The sequence below is a fragment of the Helobdella robusta genome (assembly GCF_000326865.2).
Source record: "Helobdella robusta unplaced genomic scaffold HELROscaffold_50, whole genome shotgun sequence".
Classification (NCBI taxonomy): Eukaryota; Metazoa; Annelida; class Clitellata; order Rhynchobdellida; family Glossiphoniidae; genus Helobdella; species Helobdella robusta.
In genome coordinates this window covers 14,461-21,073 of record NW_008705255.1, presented here as the reverse complement: position 1 = coordinate 21,073, position 6,613 = coordinate 14,461, and positions in this window count along the sequence as shown.

Genomic DNA, 6,613 nt, shown 5'->3' with positions numbered 1-6,613 from the left:
TTGTTGTTGTTTGTGTTGATGTTGTTTGTGATGTTGTTGATGTTGTTGTTTGTGTTGATGTTGATGTTGTTTGTGATGTTTGTGATGTTGTTGATGTTGTTGTTTGTGTTGATGTTGTTTGTGATGTTGTTGATGTTGTTGTTTATGATGTTGTTGTTGATGTTGTTGCTAATGTTGTTGTTGCTGCTGATGTTGCTGTTGTTGTTGTTGTTGTTGATGTTGTTGATGTTTTTGATGACCTGTTTGCTTGATGTTGTTGATGTTGTTTGTGATGCTTTTTTAGATGTTGTTTGTGATTTTGTTAACATTTTCGTGATGTCTCTCTGACTTCGTTGATGTTTTTTGGTGTTACTAGTGTTGTTTCCGAAGCCTTCAATGTGATTGTGTAGTATTAAATTCTATTCAAATTGAAACACACATCCCATCCTTAACCTTCGACTGCCCACAAGAAAACACAAGTCGACCACCCTATCCCACAAATTTCATCTCCAAACCTTCTTATGAATTGCTATCATTTGTAATGAAACATTGAAAAAAAAATTGTTAAATGTCTTAGCGATCAACTTTTGCAAGGGGGGTAAGTAGGGCTGGCCTTTGGCAGGGTATCCTGCTATTTTGAATGGGGATACACGAGTGCTTAGTAGAGATCTATTAGAATGTCTTAGTTAATTTAATTTTATCGAATACACCTAGAGATTTATTGAGTTTCTGAGCTAGGAAATTGATATGTGTTTTTCCCAAGAGAGATTGCCTTTTATCTAAATGCCTAAAAATTTAGTTGATTTTGAACGCGGGGTCGAATGTCCGTTGATGCTAATGTTGAAGTCCGGTGCTAAACTCGTTATTATCGTTGGTCAGAACAGAATATAACAACATTTGTTTAAATTAATTATTACTTCTTGTAGAGCAAACCAATCAGAGATTGTCTCTAAAGTTTGATTTATTGTCTGTGCATATTCTGTTGGTTTCTTATAGTGGAGAAGAGTTTGTTGGTGTCGTCAGCGTTCAAAATGAATTCTGCTGTTGTTGGAATGCTGCAGGAGTGCTTCGAGTATGGAACCTTGTAGAACTCCGCTGTCTACGCTGCGAAGTTTGGATTTTTGATTACTTATTGCCACACACTGGGACCTGTTTTGCAGATAACTTCGAAGCCACATAATATACTGAATACATTCTGATGTCATAAATTTATTTTATCATAAGCACATTTTTTGGTGCTTGTTAAAACATCTTAATCGTTTATCAAAAAATAAAAGAATAAATATTCTCAAGGATTTTCCAATAAAAATTCAAATAATTACTTAATACGTCCGCATTAGCTTGTCAACTAGTAACTTAAAGAGGGGAATTATTATCAATCTATAAAAGAAATTTGTTAAGACAAAATCTTCAAAAGCTATTTAGCAGTCTGAATAGAACAGCAAGAGATGCTTAATTTGATGTAAATATGGATGAAAAATTGTGTTGGTCATCCATACGAAGTACGTAAGATAGTCAGCATCTGCGAAGAATAACTCAAATTGATTCCGTCAAAATTTCAAATTTTTACTTTTTTGAAGAATAACTATTTGGCCAGCTCTTAAGTTCTTGGATCGACCCTTCTCTAACACATAAGAATACAGGTATGTATGTACGTGTGTGTTTGTATGTGTGTATGTATATATGACTGTATGTGTATGTATGTTATATGTGACTATGTATGTGTGTGTATATGTGACTATGTATGTGTATGTGTGTGTATATGTGACTATGTATGTGTGTGTATATGTGACTATGTATGTGTATGTGTGTGTATATGTGATTATGTATGTGTATGTATGTTTGTATGTGTGAGTGTGTGGGTTGGTGTTTCATTGTGTACATCCATATCTAGATTTGCAGAATTTGAGTCATTCGTTATCAAATTGTAACATTTATTGGAGTTTTTTAAGAATTTTTCTCTTTAAAAAACATTCATTTGTTCTTTGAGTTTATTTTTGTTTTCTTATCTTTACCACTTTTTAGAATAATATTTATTATTTATTTTCATTTTTTAACTAATTGGTTGGTTTATTTATTTTCAGTGGAATATTTAGCAGTTTTTTTATTCAGTATATTAATGTATGTTCAGTTTAAAATAACTTAGAAATAAAATTTAGTAGTATAGTCTTTATCTTTGACTCTGGCATGTCCCATTCTTCTCAGATTAACAGAGTTGCTAGAAGTTCTTACTTTCATCTAAGTAGAATACAAAATTTTGCCTTTTCTTGACGATCCTACTCTACTCCTTCTTGTTACTTCGTTAGTCTTATCTAGGATTGATTATTGTAACTCGCTCTACTATGGTCTTCCTAACTCTATACTCTATCCTTTAAGTAAAGCTTTTAACTCAGCTGCTCGTCTAGTTGCTCTTGCCCCTTTATTTTCTCATATATCTCCATATTTTGTTCTCTTGCACTGGCTACCTATAAAATATAGAATAATTTTTAAAATTTGCACGTTCATGTATAAGTCTCAATCTAAATTATTTCCTAAGTATTTATCAGATATATTAATTGAACCTAAACGCCCCGGTTTACGATTGTCTTCTTGTTCTCGCTTCTTCTTAATTCGTGTTAAACACTCTTTTGCTAAATCTGCTTTTGCTTTTGCTGGTCCTTTTCTCTGGAACTCTCTACCTCCTTCTCTGACTACTTCTCCATCACTTACGATGTTCAGAGCGGATCTCAAGACCCATCTGTTTGCAAAATTCATTGAAGAGCGCTGTTGAACATCGCGGAAATTTAAAAACTAATTAATTGATTGGAAATGCCAAAAAAATTGTTGATTAGTTTCAAGATAAATACATCTACTTATATTTCCCATATTTTAACATACATGCGTACATATATCAACACACAAACACACAGTAAATATGCACACACTTATAATCACAGACAGACAAACACACACACATACACACACACACATACATATTCACACATCAACACAGACATATAGACATACATTAGCATAGAAAGACACACTTACACACGCTCAAACAAAAATTACATATACAATTTTTTATGCAAAATGTTTTATGTGCAGAGAAGGATGTTTTGTTTCAAAGAAAAATTGAGTAGTCTCTCTTCCTTTCTCTCTCTTTCTCTCTCTCTCTCTATATATATATAAATGACATTAAAATGACATTAAATGATGAGCGACTGATAGTGTTAATGACGAGTGGGGAGACTGCGGTCCATTCCCAGTTTCCCCTCTTTAGAAAATGTTTTTGCAAAAAATAGATTGCGAGTAAGGGGATTAAAAGAAAGAAAAAGATAGATAGATAGATAGATAGATAGATAGATAGATAGATAGATAGATAGATAGATAGATAGATAGATAGATAGATAGATAGATAGATAGATAGATAGATAGATAGATAGATAGATAGATAGATAGATAGATAGATAGATAGATAGATAGATAGATAGATAGATAGATAGATAGATAGATAGATAGATAGATAGATAGATAGATAGATAGATAGATAGATAGATAGATAGATAGATAGATAGATAGATATATTCTGTTCAAAGTTAAATTTTATTTTGAATGATAATTAAGTAACTAAAATTAAATAAAATAAAATAACAAATTAAATAAATAAAAATTATTATAATTACAATTTATTTAATACTAACCTCACCGACCAACCAATAGGATCACAGGAACCTTTTCCTGTCCGATGAAACTGCAGATGTACCCGTTCGACGTCCAGTACTGCCCTATTCAGATGGAGAGCTGTGGGTCATGATGATGATGGCGATGGTGATGATGATGATAATAATGATGATGATGATGAGGATGGTGATGATGATGATAACGTCATACAAAATTTTTTTCTTACGAAAAGTCGGCTATAACACGGAGCAAGTTCATTTGAAATGGATACAGGCCAAAGACAAAGCGTTTGAGTTTGATGCTACAGGTATCATCATCAGCATCATTTTTGTCATCATCATCGTCATCATCATCGTCATCATTACCATCATTATCACCATCACCACCATCACCATCATCATCACCATCATCATCACCACCACCACCATCATCATCATCATCACCATCATCATCACCATCATCATCATCAGGAAGGGTGCAGCCGGAAAGTGTTGTCAGTACTGAGGTCGAGATGGAGGACTGCACGTACAACGACACTTCCGGTTCGTTTGAATGAATGAATGAATGAATGAATGAATGAATGAATGAATGAATGAATGAATGAATGAATGAATGAATGAATGAATGAATGAATGAATGAATGAATGAACAAACGAACGAACGAACGAACGAACGAATGAACGAACGAATGAATAAATAAACGAATGAATGAATAAATAAACGAATGAATGAATAAATGATTATATGGAAAAATAACAATTAAAAATTCAACTATTTTGTATATATTTAAAAAAAATTGATTCTTATATTCTGAGTAGAATCTTCTTTCCATTGTATAAACCCGACCATAATTAAAACTGTTTGCCGTGCTGTGGTGTGTGTAGTTGAAAATGGAAGTGGAATGATAAGACGAAGCGTCTGTTTTGCAACACTTATATTTCTTCATTAATCAGTTCTACACGTACACACGCACACACATACACACACATACATACGCACACACACACACTCGCATACACGCACACACACGCACGCACTCACGCACGAACTCACACACAACAATACTTTCTGTAAAAATTTTTAAAAAGTTTAATTACTGCTGAAATAATAAATTAAAATGATTTTTTAAAAGCCGAAGACCTTTTATTAAAAAAAAACTAAAATTACGCGTTTGGAACAAATATCACGATTGTGTTTTGTGTATAAGTATGGTCAGTGAAAATGCAAGAAAAATGTTTAAGAAAGCCGAAATCAAAGTTACTTTAGGTACATGGCAGTTGGTAGTATTTTTTATTTGATCTATGGCTGGGTAGCCAGCTATCTTTCTGAGACTACCTTATTTCGTGTAATTCACGTGATACTTTTTTATATTTGTGAAATGTTTGATTTGTATTGTTTTGTATTGTTTGTATCTGTTTTGTATCTGTTTGTATTGTTTTGCATTTGTTTGTATTGTTTTGTATTTGTTTGTGTCTGTTTGTATTGTTTCGTATATTTTGTGTTTGTTTTGTATTGTTTTGTATCGGTTGGTATTGTTTTGTATATTTTGTATTTATTTGTATTATTTTGTATTTGTTTGTATTGTTTTGTATAATTTTAGTTTTGCTATAGAGACATGAGGTCGCAATTTATTTTGCATTGTTTCAAGTGCCACTGATAAGATTTTGAAAAACTTTATCTATCTTCTACCCATTCTCACGCTGATGATTAATTCTACCTAGGTAGATGATGATAAAGATGATGATGGTGAAGATGATGAGAATGATGATGAAGATAGTGATGAGGATGAAGATGATGAAGATGGTGAGGATGATGATAAAGATGGTGAAGATGATGATGAAGATGCTGATAAAAATGGTGATGATGAAGATGATGAAGATGATGATAGAGATGATGAAGATGATGATGTAGATGGTGAAGATGATGATAAAAATGATGAAGATGATGATGAAGATGGTGAAGATGATGAGGATGAAGATGGATAATGATAACGAAAAATAAGACGATGATAGTGTTATTTTTATTTTCTGTTGTGTTGTTGTTGTAGCTATTTTCATAATAATTATCTTTTGTGTGAGTGAGAGAGAGAGAGAGAGAGAGAGAGAAAAAGATGGAATGAAAGGGAGAGAGAGAAAGAGAGAGACAATGATTTTTAATACTTTTGTTTTTTCTCAGACATACTGGATTGAGGTTTTCCTAGGAATAGCTGGCTGTGTACGGCCGGCAGCTATTTTCATAATCATAAGATAATAAATTTTTATTAATACTCCGATGATTTATTTACACACAAACACACACACACCACACACACATTTTCTCTCTCTCTCTCTCTCTCTCTCTCTCTTTCTCACGCACACAGATACACAAACACACTAAACTCTCTCACACACACACTCATGTGAGTGGCAGATAAACAGACAGACAGAAAGAAAGATAGAGAGAAAAATAAATAGATAAATAGATAAATAGATAAACAGACAAACAGACAGATAGACAGACAGACAGACAGACAAATAGATAAAGAAAAAAGAGAGAAAAAGAGAGAGAGAAAGAGAGTGAGTGTGTCTACAAAAATTGAACAATAAATATACAAGCATAACAAAAAGTTTGTGTTTTCATATATTTCAGATACTCATTTTCATTGGAAAGCTTCATATGAGCTTAAAACTATCTGGTTCAGACTTCCAGAAAAATTTGTCAACTTTTCCATTACAACTTTACTAAAATATCAGCACTAAATAAAAACTACTCTAAACGCCACTAAAAACCAGTTGGCTTAATTTTTCTTCTAACTTATATTTACTTTAAAAAATACTGAAAAAAATTATGCTATTTTGTTGACTGACATCATTAACATAACATATATTTTCAGTAATAAAGATGATTGAATCTATCAATATACACCCATTTGTCTTCTAAAAAACGCCCTCTTAAAAGGTGTTTTCAGAATAAAAAAAAAAAAAAAAACAAA